Here is a 15,225-nt window from a genome sequence, read left to right as displayed (position 1 = left end):
CTGCAGGGCTCAGTTTTGTGCCTAGTTATAAAAATGATTTATTCCAAACTAAACTTGAGATGTATACATTTTTTCGCTCTGTGAGATTGAAAAATTTCTTCTCACAGAATGTCAATATATACAATGAAGGCATTAATGGGTTAAGGAACCCTTCTACCTTCTACCCTACAAATTCAATGATAAGGAAGGAAATAGTCACCTTTGAAAATGCCGTCTTAATAGAGATTGAGAATCTCTTCAAAAACAAAATTCACTATAAATCAAATTTCTCTAAAAACCATCAGGAGGCCTTACAAAACCTACAATCCATGAAAAATACAATTATCAAACCTACTGATAAGGGAGGTGGTATTGTTTTGTGGGATCGAGAGAAATATAATACAGAAATGCTGAAACAACTTTCTGTGTCCTCTAATCACAAAGTATTGACTTCCAACCCTACTGCTATATTGACAAAAGAGATCTCTGAACTGAGTAAGTTTGGCTTGGAAAATGGATGGCTGAATGAAAAAGAAGCAGCTGGGGGAGGAGCCAAGACAGCGGCCAAAATGGCCGCATAGACGCCCGGCTCCGTAGCTCGCCCTCAGCTGCGTCGATCTCCTGTTATCTATCCTGCACCCCAACCACGGATTATTGCAGCGGAATCGTGGTCGATCCCGGCCGCGTTCCTCCGACGATCCTACCGCCTCGGATGGCCGCGCACTGCCGCCTGCAAATTTCTGGCCCTCCCAGCTGGCCGCGCCGGGACCTCGGGTAGCGCGATAGCCGCCCAGCAACGAGTCAGCAACGGCCTCACCTGACTGCCGGGTGCCGGTGCCCGAGAAGCGAAACCGAAACGGCTCCCGACGTCGCTCCCTGGATTCCTCGCTGCAGCGCGACATCGATCACCGTGATAAGACACCCTGCTGGCGTCTGTGATCTGAAAGGGGCCCGGACGGAGGAGTCGCTCGCCTCGGCAGACATCGCGCCGCAACTCGGTGAGAGAGTGCTGTGTCCCCCGGGCTCCGGTTCCCGCAGCGTGTTGCTTACTGTTGCTGAACAGCTGCTGTGACAGATTCCTCGCCGTGTGAGCCCCGGGGTCCATAGGCGCTGGTAGTGCGATGATGGAGCCCACAATGAAGGAAATCTGGCTGGCTCTTCTGGATTTGCGCGCTGAAATGCAGGGTTTGCAGGCGGCAGCGTCCATCTTACAGCAGCCCTCCTCCACTGCCGCGGCGCCACAGGACGCAGCAGAGTGTACTGAAGAGCGGGACTCTGCCTTCGTCCCGATAGCTGCACTGGTCACCCCCCGCATGTGCTGGACACTTGGAGCTTGGACGAACTGTGACTGTGCTCCCAAGACTGCCTACCCGCCGGTGGGTGGATGGCCGTCCTACCTTCGCCTTGCTTCTTTGTGGAACTTGTACGTGCCCTGGGACATTGCTCCTGCAACTTCGCTTTGGTCTTTGTCTCGACCCGGGATGGCCCAGCCTGCCACTGCTGTCTTGATGCTACTACCTGGAAGCTGGTGGGACCGATCGCTACCCTTTCTTCGTACTGGCCAGGGCTGATTCCTGCTTACCTGGACTACCTTCCTGTGACTTTGGTGCTGAAGAGGATTGTCGTTCATACTGGTGACTGTTTATGGTTGGGGTGACCGTGGGTTGGGGCCCACGTTCCGTTTGAGTGGGCCTCCGCTTCTGGGCTGGGGGTGTATAAGGGGCCGGTGCTATGGCCCTCCTCCGCTTTCCCTTTTGTGGGGTTCTTTTTGGGGCGACAGGCATGCCTATTGGGGGGGGGGTGGGCCGTGGCCTTCCGCTGGTATGCAGGGTGGGTTTCGGGGATGGGAATGCTTTAGGTTACCTTAGTTCTATGGCCCTCTGTCTTTTTCTCCTCTCTCTCTTTTCTTCCTTCTTTAATATGTCTTCTTTAGTGGGATTGGGTCTAGTGTGATCGGGAAGTCTTATCCACCGCGTCTTAATGTGGACTGATTGTATTTTTATCCTCCTGACTGTGGACTATTGTTTTTTGAGTATCACTTGTGGTTCAATGTACCTCCTGATCCGTGCCCCTTCCGAGACGGTTTCCAATTGCGGCCAGGTATGGTTCTGGCGATATTCTGCATAGTACTCTGATTAATCCTGTTTCACGAGAACGGAACCAATGTACTGTTTATTGCTATCCTGATGCAAATATCCTTCAGATTTAAATTGAAAATTAGACCACAATGCTCCTGTTTTTGATCCTGATGGACTCGCCTTATTGATTTGTATTGCACTCTTGGGCCTTCGGGCTGCGCATATGGTTGTATATATGTCTTCCTATCAATAAAGGTCTTCCAAAAATTTAAAAAAAAAAAAAAAAGAAAAAGAAGCAGCTTTCCTTACAAATAAGACACCGACGGTCCCGGCAATATATATGCTCCCAAAAGTGCATACAAATGTTGAAAATCCACCTGGACGCCCAATAGTTTCGGGATGCAATTCCATTCTAAAGCCACTTGCCCAGTACTCAGACTACTTCATCAGACCTTTTACAATATACCAACCCTCATATATAAGAGACACTACGGCGGTCATTAATACTATTGAGAATCATGAATTTGACCCCCGTACAGAACTACTGGTCTCTATGGACATAGAAAGTTTATACACAAATATACCTCAACAAGAGGTGCTGAACATCTTCACAGAACTGTTAGAGACAAGACCGAGGCCTCATGAAGTTTTATCATAGACTGTGTATGGATCTCATTATGCAAAAATGTCTTTCTATTTCAAGCCACATTCTACTAACAACTCAATGGGAGCGATTTACGCTCCAGATATTGCGAATATTTATGTATCAGCCTTTGAGAATCGATGCATCTTCAGTATATCTAATCCATTTTCCAACAACATCCGGAAATGGCTTAGGTATATTGATTATGTTTTTCTCATTTGGCATGGTGATGTCGATGAATTAAAGGCCTTCCATATCTGGTTAAATGGCCGGAGTCAACACCTTCAGTTCACAATGGAACATGACACACAGGAAATGAACTTCCTTGACATTACTATTAGAAATGATGCTACAAACCATCTGTACACTACACTTTTTACAAAAAACACCTCTAAGAACACGCTTTTAAAATATGATAGCCACCACCCACAAGCCTTAAAAGACGGCCTTCCCTTTGGGCAATTTTTGCGTTTGCGCAGGAATTGTACCTTTAGGGAGGACTATTTTATAGAGGCGAAGAAATTGAAAGACAAACTTCGGTCTAGAGGTTATCCAGCGAAATTGCTCAAGAGGAACATGAAACGGGCCTGGTATAATGACCGAGACGCACTGTTGGTAACTAAAGAATGACCGAAAGAACCAAAACTTGTGTGTGTATCCACATTTGGAACACACACAAATAACATCAAGAAAATTCTGTTGAAACATTGGAAGTTACTTCAAGCCATTCCAGAATTGATACCAAAACCAATGTTCGCCTTTAAAAGAGGTACCAATTTTCAGGACCGGCTGGTCCATGCGTATGATAACATTGACAGCAAAGACACGGTGGATAATATGCGTCAATTAGTTCCTATCCTTGGTCATTATAAATGTAACACATGCAGGGCATGTAATACAACTGAAACAACGAAGACTTGCAAAATTAATGATATGAAATTCACAAACAAATCTTTTTCAAACTGCAATACCACTAACGTGGTTTATTGCATCAGATGTCCATGCAATCTACATTATATAGGCAAAATGATTCAGCCTATTAAGAAACGTATCCTCCAACACCAGTCCAGTATAAGATGTAAAAAAGAAAATGCCCCCTTAGTGGAGCACTATCTACGCTTGGGGCACACTGAGAATGACATACTCTGGTGGGTGATTGAGGTTTTTAAACCCACTAAGAGACAAAATAATGTTGACAAGAACTTGACCCTTAGGGAAGGCAAACTGATTTGCATGGCTGATACCATAAACTGGGGCCTGAACACTGCCACTGAATGGCATGCCTTAGCCTGCCTACATTAAATAACATCAATGTTTGCCTCCGTACTAATAAAGGTCATAATCAAAACTGATGTGATCCTATATCACCTAGGTGGTACATAACATGAATCTTCAAGCCTTGACTATAAATATTACATCATGGTCCCGACTGAAACTGTTTAGGCTTGAAAACACTTCATGTATTCATGTTGGATAATAAAGACAATTCATGTTTTCATATTTTGTATATTCTATTGATGGGCATACTAATTAGAAGTTTGTGCAATGTGCGGGCTTTTTTAGGCTTGAAAATACTTCATGTATTTATGTTTGATAATAAAGACAATTCATGTTTTCATATTTTGTATATTCTATTGATTGGCATATTAATTAGAAGTTTGTGCAATGTACCGACTTTGTTTAACATTTTCTTTGAAACTGTAAATATATACTAGAAATACCTGGTTGTAAATATACTTTAAAAAAATCAAGCAATGTTACCCTTTAGAGATGTTATATTTTTCATTATTATTATTTTTTATGCTGTAATTCGGTGTAAACATTTAATTGTAGCTATCTCCTACGAATTTGTACTTTATAAGTTGTTGCTGAACTTAAAACCATTTACGAATATAAAACATTTATGCCAAAACTGGATACAATCATACGAAGTCCTAGATTGTTTCTAATATAGCTTTAACTATGGTAGACTCACCATCAACAACATCGCATCATTTTCTAGCTAAAGATGGCGGCTATTAATTAATCCCTTTCCAGTCTTCCTTCGCGCTTCAAACATGGCACTAGTCTAAGATGGCGGTCATTAGTTTGGCTTCAAGTCCTCTTTCGTGCTCCAAACACGGCTATAAAGTAGCGCCTTGGCAACATTATAACTCTTTGGAAATCGTTGCCGTCTGAATCCACGAAGCCTTTAGCTGCTTACAAGGTATATCGATATCCGTTAAACGTGGACATTAAAAACTAAAACTGAGACCATTTTCGTAACTTGATAAGTAACCCAAGCCATTTTTGCCTCATTAGATTGTCAACTTAACTGACCCGATCCTAGAACGCTTTGACAACAAATAACAAGGCACCGGAAAATATACGCGTTCCCGTGCTGGGCAAATAAGGTGATTGTTCGCTATTTACCTCTTCTCTAAAAAAACACGATTTGATTAATAGTGTTGCTAGAACTTTGAGCCCTTCATTATTATTTTTCCTTATTTAGAACCCAAATGCACGCTATATTTCCGAATTTTAAAACATCACCCGAATCAAACAAGCAAATGGACCTTTGAAGAAAAAGCTTTGAGGTGACGTCTGGCGCTATATATGACTACCATTCTTGTTTAATGATTTCTTTTAGCTTTAATCACTGTCTAAAAACAACTTCCACATACAATAAATAAAGGACTGTATGGTTCCAAATATACCTCACAGTATATATTTTACTCGTTAACCTCCTTTCTCCATTAAATTATCACTATAGGGCAATGATATATGTCATCATATAGGCTACGTTTGCTGATGGATATGATAATGAGGCTGCTACTTAAATATCGCTTCAACAGCCTCCTGTTACTGAACAACACACTTATAGAATGTTGTCATTAGTTATAACTAGATGGACAATCAAGTTGTTTTAACGATAGGTATAATAAAGACCTCATATACTGGTCTGTGATATGAGGCCAGTTCAGATATCCATATTATTTTTGATTCTCCATCCAAAATGCTGTTGCACTTTAAACATAGTTAACCTAAATATACCACATTAACAATATATCACATGTTCGTTGATGGTTTCAGATTCGACCTAAAATTACTCAAGTACATCTGAATGACGTTCTCGAATACGGGTGCCACCACCTGATACCAGGTATTTATCTGTATGTTTCTGTCTACATAGGTACCTATGGGCATTTTTCAAGTCGACTATGCCCATCTAGTGAACAAATTTAAATTAGGACAATGATCTGGAAAGATATGTCTGAACATTAAGAAAGCCATTAAATGATTTAAGTACTCTTTTCGGTTTTGTAAATTTGTTTGTGATATTAATCAATTTTTTCTTGCACAGTTTATCCGGTTGTTTTTATTAGATCAATTTATCAATAATTGAGCAGTAATTATGTTTTGTTTTACTGTTATAGGGGTCAACTTCTGTATATTTGTATAGTCCTGAAGATGGTCTCTGTATTGAAACGGTAGAGACCGAAACGTCGACCCACGCTTTTTCTTTCATCATTTGTTTGTATTCAATTTTAACAGAGAAGAAAAGCGTTACATAATGTTACAGTGAAGGTGTCTTTATTGTGTATTGTTTCCCTTCTTGTCACATGGTTCATATACACTCTAGTACCCTCTTTAAAATACAATTATAAAGAAAAAATGTGTTTATATACACCGGTTTCTGTGCTCTCTTTCGTTTTTTATGTATTTTCTTTATGTAATGTTTAGTGCTTTATTCAAATCAGAAAGTCACTGCAAATTTATATGGTGATGTGCTATTGTTTAGCTTGGGCCAAAAGTATTCGGGCCTATGATTTATTTCTTATAAATAACTTGTGAAATATTTTGGCCATAAAAATCCCTTGAAGGCAACCCCAACCTTATCATTTACATAGCCCAAGCCCTCAAGAGTATATTGGGTCTCCCACTTTGTGTATAGTATCCCACTAGAAGGACACTTAGGCGAAAGTAAGACCTGGGACCGGCTTTTCCCTCGCTTTCACTGGCCTCACATGTCAGAAGGCACATAGGAGTTTTGTCGCTCCTGTATCACTTGCCAAGCCAGTGGTAAGGCAGGTGGTACTACAAAGGCCCCCCTGATACCACTACCTGTGGTGGTGGCTTCCTTTGAGAGGGTTGGGATTTACATTGTAGGCCCCATGGATCCTCCAACTGCATCTGTGCACAGATTCATACTAGTGGTGGAGGACCATTCAACTAGGTATCCAGAGGCAATTCCCCTTAGGACTACCACAGCTCCTGCTGTGGCTAGAGCTCTCCTGGGAATCTTTTCCAGAGCGGTTTTCCCTAAGGAGGTAGTATCAGAAAGAGATGCAAATGTTATGTTATGTTATGTTATGTTATGTTATGTTATGTTATCGGTATTTGTTATGCGCACAGCTGCTCCAGCGAAGGAGCGTCCTGGCGCAGTGACAAGGTAGGACATAGCATAACAAAGAACAGAACAGGGAAAGACCACTGAAAAGACAAACTAAAACAAGAATGTTTTAATAGCTTTCCGAAAAAGCATAAGATCCTCCAACAGGCGAATTTCAACCGGGAGGGAGTTCCAGATGGTTGCAGCTTTGACACTAAAGGAGCGTCCACCCGCATGACAGAGCCTGAATCTAGGGACCACGGCGGGAGCCTGGCCTTGTGAACGCAGAGTGCGTGTAGGAACATAAAAGGACAGGAAGCTAGACATGATCTGGGGACCTATTCCCTTCAGAATTTTAAAGGTCAAACAAAGGACCTTAAAATGGATTTGCTTCCTCACTGGAAGCCAGTGCAAGGAGCGGAGGACATTTGACACAGGACAAAATCTGGGCAGGCCGACAATTGCTCTAGCCGCAGCATTGTGTACCCGTTGTAAGCGGGTGATTTCTGCCAGGTTGGCCCCCACCAGGAGGGAGCTGGCGTAATCCAGGCGAGAGATGACAGTGGCCTGGAATACCAGCTGCCTGGTTGGGGCATCGAAAAATTTAAGGACAGGTCTTAAGCCCCGAAGGAGGCCAAAACAGCACTCTGCTGTTTTCTTGGTGTTGCCAATGAAGGTGAGACCAGCATCCAGCCAGACTCCCAGGTTTTTCAATTCCGACACCGGAGTCGGAGTCGGTCCCAACTCTGACGGCCACCATTGGTCACCCCATAGTTCCACTCTCTTCCCGACAATCATAACTTCTGTCTTGGTGGCATTAAGCTGGAGACAGTTCGCCGTCAACCAGCTGTATGGTTAATTGACTGCTATGTGGAAGGAGTATGGAATGAATTACAAATTCACCACACGCTATCACCCACAATGTAATGGGTTCCTTGAGAGATTCAACAAATCCCTCAAGGGCATGATAGAAGGTCTCTCTGAAAAGCCTAGGCGCAAATGGGACATCCTTTTGCCCTGCCTTCTCTTTGCATGCTGAGAGGTTTCTCAGAAGGGGGTTGATTACAGCCTTTTTGAACTTCTGTTTGGAGATCCAGTTAGGGATCCCTTATGTTTGGTTAAGGAGGGGAGGGAGTCACCTCTCAAACCACTAAACAGGACATAGTGGACTATGTACTTGGTCTCCGCTCCAGGATGGCTGAGTACATGAAGAAGGCAACGAAAAACCTTGAGGCTAGCCAGGAATTTCAAAAGGCCTAGCATGACCAAAAGGCTTTTTTGACTGTGTACCAGCCAGAACAGAAGGTATGGGTGTTGGAGCCTGTGGCCTCAGCAATTCTCCATGACAAGTGGAGCGGGCCCCATACCATACTTGAGCAAAAGGGAGAGGTTACCTACTTGGTGGATCTTGGAACTCCCAGGAGCCCCCACAGGGTGCTCCATGTGAACAGGCTTAAGCCATGTTTGGACAGGACAGACTTGGGCTTGCTCATGGCTACTGATGAGGGACAGGAGGAAGAGAGTGATCCACTCCCTGATCCTCTCTAACAGAACCCTGATGATGGTTCAGTTGATGGTGTAGCCTTGGCAGGCAGCCTCACTGAACAGCAACAGACTGATTGTAGGAAAGTTCTCAATCAGTACAGACACATGTTTTCACTGACTCCAAGTCAGACTACCTGGTGTACACATGAGGTGGACACAGGTGACAGTCTGCCTGTTGAAAATAAGATTTACAGGCAATCATGTTAGGGACTGTGTCAGGACTGAAGTCCAGAAAATGTTGGAACTGGGAGTAATTGAGCCATCAGATAGCCCTTGGGCTAGTCCAGTAGTCTTAGTACCAAAACCTCACACCCAAGGTGGTAAAACAGAGATGGGGTTCTGTGTTGACTACAGGGGACTCAATGCAGTCACTAGGACTGATGATCATCCAATTTCAAGGACAGATGAACTAATTGATTATTTGGCCTCAGCCAAGTTCCTAAGTACATTTGACCTGACAGCTGATTACTGGCACATCAGATTAGCTGAGGATGCAAAACCAAAAACAGCATTTTCAGCCCCTAGTGGGTACTAGCAGTTTGTGGTGATGCCCTTTGGCTTGAAGAATGCACCTGCCACATTTTAAAGACTGGTGAATAAAGTTCTCACAGGTCTGGAAGCCTATAGTGCAGCTTATCTAGATGATATTGCTGACTTTTGCTCCACCTGGGAGGATCACCTGGTCCACCTGAGAAATGTTTTGGAGGCCCTGCAGAAGGCAGGCCTCACTATCAAGGCCACCAAGTGCCAGATAGGGCAGGTTGTATACCTAAGCCACCTTGTAGGTGGAGGACATGTTCAACCATTGCAGAGCAAAATCCAAACCATCTTGGATTGGGTTGCTCTAACTACCTAGACTCAGGTCAGAGCTTTCTTGGGCCTGACTGGGTACTACAGGAGGTTTGTCAAAGGTTATGGCTCCATAGTGACCCCTTTCGATGATCTAACTTCCAAAAGAATACCTAAGAAAGTTCAGTGGACAATTAGCTGTCAAAAGGCATTTGATGACCTGAAGCAGGCCATTTGCATTGCTCCCATTCTGCAAAGTCCTGACTATTCAAAGCAATTCATTGTTCAAACTGATGCATCTGAGTTGGGGGTAGGGGCTGTGTTATCACAACTGAGTGAAGAGAGTCAGGATCAGAGAGTAGCTTTTATAAGCAGAAGGCTGACCCCCAGAGAGAAACGTTGGTCAGCTATTGAGAGCGAAGCCTTTGCTGTGGTTTAGGCTCTGAAGAAGTTGAGGCCATACTTGTTTGGCACTCACTTCATTGTTCAGAAAGACCATAAGCCCCTCTTATGGCTAACACAGATGAAGGGTGAAAACCCCAAACTTTTGAGGTGGTCCATTTCCCTACAGGGGAAGGACTATACAGTGGAGCATAGACCTGGGAGTAACCATCCCAATGCAGATGGACTCTCCAGATATTTCCACTTAGAAAATGAAGACTCAACTGGCCAAGGTTAGTTTAATGTCTTTACATTTGGGGGCGGGGGGGTTGTAGAGGAAATTAGTATCTGCTTCTTATGGTTACCCCCACTTTTTGTGGATGTCACACTGTTTTTGGCCTAGTCTGACTGGGATCCTGCAATCCAGGACCCCAGTCTGTCTGCTTTCTCTCTTAAATTGTAATGCGTGTACTTTAGGTACACTCCAGATTGGATTCTGGGGTACCCTAATCAGTCCCTAGTATATGGTACCCCATGTACCCAGGGCATAGGTACCCCAGAGACCTCCCATGGGCTGAAGCATGTATTATGCCACCCATGAGAGGCCATCCAAATTGACACGAAAGGCCTACTACTGCAGACTGTGTAAGAGGGTGCTTGCACCACTTACTGAGATATAGGTTCACCATATCTATCTAAATCACTACACTTAAATACCTATCAGTCACCCCTAGGGCAGGCCTTAACAATCCTCAAGGCAGGGTGCTGGGTCTTACATGAGACGGTGCCCCTACATGAGCAGAGCCCCTCTGCAGCCTTTGGACACCATTCTCTGGGGTTGTCTGTGATGCAGCTATACATATATGTTTAAGTGCATTATAACTAAGGCTCCCAGTTTTCCGTTTTTACTGATTTTTACAGATAAATACAGACAGAAAACATTAATTTTCTTGTTTGAATTTATGTTTAAATGTGGATAAAATGGAAATTGGGTTGCTTTTTGAGTAATTCTAAATACGGTCTGCTATGACTGCCAGGCCAATAGATGTGTGGATTAATAGATAAGGGGGTTAAAGAGGAAATTACTTTTAGTTAAGAGGCTTTAGCAGCAGTAGATATGCACAAGGTTGATATTGAAACCTGTATATTTTCATATATGTGCACTGATTTATCTTCTGTGGGTGTTCACAACACTGAAACCTGGCAGACATTCAAGCAAAAGTGCATACTTATCATTTAAATAAATGTGGAAATATACTAATTTCAGCTTAATGTTTCCACAAATTCCAAAATAAATATGGATAAATACAGATAAAATTAGCAAAAAATAAATATAGATAAATATAGACGGAGGGTCACTTTGACAATTCTTGGGCTTACCTGGTTGTTCCGGATGTGCCCTGTCTCCCGATTGCTTGGAGAGTCCCCTGGACCTTGCTGGTCCACTCAGTAACCTGTTTCCCCTGACCGCATGGATTGCATTTGCCAAGGGTTGTTGGTGTTCCAGCCGGACATCGACCCTTCAGCACTTCTGTCCTTTGTGGGACAGCTCACCTGCAGAACCTGGCCATCCTTGATGTCTCCTGGTCCCTGTGGCTGCAGAGTCAAGCAACCCTTCTTCTCACCTGAAGCCCCCGATATCAGTGGGAATTCGACTACCGAGCCCCTGGTCACCTGAAGAGACCCAGACTCTGTCCCCTCAGGCTAATGTTGAAATTGTCACAATTAACAATGCAAAAAAAGTTAAAGAAAAGTGGACAGCATATACCAACCCACCTTCTCACACTCCCCGCTGCAGCGCCATCCATAGGCCTCGGCTCCTCTCTGTTGGCGTCAGGGTGTTCGTAATTAGGGTGATAAAAACTCTGTCAACAGAACTTCAGAGGACGTGACAAGTGCTCAGCCTCCTAACCTTGAAGGCCCTGGCGCCACCCCATCAGCTCAGATCAGCTGTGTCTTTCCCCTACTGAAAAACCAGCATAAAAGACAAATAAATGTTCACTTCAGTTTAGTAACACATCAGGCAATACATTTGAAACAATGCACACCTGTCCAATTACAATTTGGGGGTGTCATGTGAGATTACGTTTAAACACCAGCAAAATGTGCATCTCACCCACAGATGCACTATCAGGCACTGCCTGTCAGTGCAATTTGATGAGAAACACTTCTCTCATGGCTGTGAGACAAGAATTCTTACTTGCACAGCACTATGAGTTAGCAAAAGTGAATTGTCAACTCATGGTCTTTTTATTTGTAGCAGCACCACTAACCACCAAGTGACAGGCTGAAACAGAGGCCACGCCACAGCGCCACAGTATAGTGAGTAGGTTTGTGTAGCAGTGCTGCACTCGCGGGCTTCAATATCAGCCCTGATACATAGCTCAGTTGGCAGGCTCACTTCAGGTCACTATATGCTGCTTTGAGGACCATAGTTTCAAACTGTGGTTGACGTACTAATGTCTTTGCCAAGGTAAAGTATTCAAGGTGTAAAACATGTTTTCAGGAGCACCAAAGACACTATAGTTTCCGCATAAGTCTCGTGCAAATGGGGCATGAATTTCAACACATTCCACCTAAGAACAATGCCTAATTTGTAGTATAGAAACGTTTCCCCTAAAGTATACTGCTAACCTTTATATATCTGATGTTATCTGGTATTTTTTCATGTTTTTGTTGTATATCCCAAGAGTCGCGGCAGTTGTTGCCTTTTACAATACAATACAACAGCATTTGTATAGCGCACTACATACCCGTGAGGGTCTCAGGGCGCTAGGGGGGGGGGGGGTCTGCTACTGGTCGAAGAGCCAGGGCTTGAGATGTCTTCTAAAGGCCAGTGGGTCCTGGGTCTGTCGTAGGTTGGTAGGGAGAGTGTCCGCCGCCGGTGGTTTTCCGGATGCGAGAAACTTTGGCGAGGCCGAGGCTACCCGAGCGGAGGCTGCGGGTGGAGGAGTAGAAGCTGAGTCGGTCGTTGAGGTATGCAAGTCCGGCGTTGTGGAGGGCCTGGGTTGAAGGTGATACTCTTGTCGACGGGGAGCCAGTGCAGGTCTCTCAGGTGGGGGGTGATGTGGGTGCGTCGTGGGATGTCGAGGATCAGTCGAACTGCAGCGTTCTGGATGCGTTGGAGCCGTTTCAGGAGCTTGGTTGTTGTTCCTGCGTAGAGGGCGTTCCCGTAGTCCAGTCTGCTGGTGACGAGGGCGTGGGTGACGGTCTTTCTCGTGTCGGAGGGATCCATTTGAAGATTCTGTGGAGCATTCATAGGGTGTTGAAGCAGGACGAGGAGACTGCGTTGACTTGCTTGGTCATGGCGAGGGCGGAGTCGAGGATGATCCCTAGGTTGTGTGCATGGTCGGTGGGTTCTGGGGCTGTTCCCAGCGATGTAGGCCACCAGGAGTCGTCCCAGGCTGAGGGGGTGGAGCCGAGGATGAGGACCTCCGTCTTGTCTGAGTTCAGCTTCAGTCTGTTGTGCTTCATCCATTTGGCGACGGCCCTCATTCCTCTGTGGAGGTTGGCTTTGGCGGTGTGGGGGTCTTCGGTGAGGGATATGATCAACTGAGTGTCGTCGGCGTAGGAGATGATGTTGAGGTTATGTTGTCATGCGACGCGGGCGAGTGGTGCCATGTATATGTTGAACAGTGTCGGGCTGAGGGAGGATCCCTGTGGGACGCCGAAGATGATCTCGGTGGTCTTGGAGCGGAAGGGTGGGAGGCGGACGCTCTGGGTTCTGCCGGAAGAGGAAGGATGTGGTCCAGGCCAGGGGCTTCTCTTGGATTCCGACGTCATTGAGGCGTGCTGTTAGGGTGCGGTGGCAGACCGTGTCGAAGGCTGCTGATAGGTCCAGGAGGATGAGGTCGGCTGTTTCTCCTTTGTCCATCAGGATCCTGATGTCATCGGTGGCGGCGATGAGGGCGGTCTCGGTGCTGTGGTTGCTGCGGAATCCGGACTGTGATGGGTCCAGGATGTTGTTGTCTTCGAGGTAGCGGGTCAGCTGTCTGTTGACAATCTTCTCCGTGACTTTCGCTGGGAAGGGGAGCAGGGAGATGGGGCGGAGGTCCTTGGGGTCCGCCTTGGGTTTATTCAGTAGTGTGTTGATCTCGGCGTGCTTCCAGCTTTCCGGGAAGGTTGCTGTCTCGAAGGAGGTGTTGATTGTTTTCCGCAGGTGGGGTGCAATGGCTGTGCTGGCTTTGTTGAAGACGTGGTGGGGGCAAGGGTCTGAAGGGGATCCGGAGTGGATGGAGTTCCTGGTCTTGATGGTGTCTTTGTTGCTGACGTTGAACCAGGTGGTCAGTCGACTGGTGCGGGTGTAGGTTGCGGGGTGGTGGTCTCGTTCTTTTAAACCAGGCAGACACTTTCTGTCCAATGGCTACATGTGTTCTTTTTTAAGAAAGTATATATTGTCTGTTAAATACTGCATTCATTTAAATAGTTCCTACACTGTCTCGTGGAGTTTATGCTGCCATAGAGACCGGCAGCTGGGCAGCAAAGTGTGACAGGACCTGCCTGTTGCTGCAGCTCTAGCTCGCCATACTCACAAAAACAGTAATTGCCTGAGTGACGGTATATTCTCCTAGTTGCACTTGCTTTGCTATCAACTTTGCTTATTTAGGCTAGTGCAGGTCATGAATGATCAGATCAATGGTTCGTCTTCTAAGCAGCCGCAGTGCCTGCCTACCCTCTGTTACAGAGAACTGCAGGCAGGCGCGCAACACCCATTGGACTCACTGGGCTTCAGCCCCCCCCCCCCCCCCCCCCCTCCCCGTCGTGTGTGGCAGCCCGGAATGAGACGGATCCGGGGAACACACACAGCCACACCCGAACGTTTCACAGGTCTTTAAAAGACCATTTTGTGGTGTGCGCTCTAGTCTATGAGCGTGTACGCGATGACGCGTCACGCCATAGGCAGGAGCGGAAGGCACGCGCATGCGCAGGAGGCAGCTATTGAAGGCGCGAACTGGGAAAGCGGCAGTTGGCGACCGGAGCTCGCTGTGAATAGACGCTCGGCGCCCTAAGCTTGTGATAAACTTGTAATATACAAATAAAGCAGTTCTTCACCTACTGAGGCTCAGAGCAGTGAATGTGGGGGCAAGGAAGGAACATTATATTGGCGACGAGGCTGGTACCACGAACACCATCGAGCACAGTGGACAGGAGCAAGCACACTCCAACAGCCCTACACCAGCCAGAGGGACAGAACAGCAACCAGCACGAGCATAGGGCGTGGCAGCAGCGCAACAGCACCACAAGGGCCAGAATACAGGCACAAGCATTCAGGTCAGTGCTGCCCAAGGGAAAGAGCCTATAGCCAGCACCCTGGCAACCAAAAGCACCACCCCCAAGCCAGAGGAAGGGGCGCAGACAGACAACCCCACGCAGGCCATAAGGGACAGCACTCCAGGTAGTCCCAGAAGTCAGAGTGACACGGCAGGGAGTGCAGGAGC

This window comes from Lissotriton vulgaris, chromosome 9 (assembly GCF_964263255.1).
Source record: "Lissotriton vulgaris chromosome 9, aLisVul1.2, whole genome shotgun sequence".
Classification (NCBI taxonomy): domain Eukaryota; kingdom Metazoa; phylum Chordata; class Amphibia; order Caudata; family Salamandridae; genus Lissotriton; species Lissotriton vulgaris.
This window is presented reverse-complemented; position numbering follows the sequence as displayed.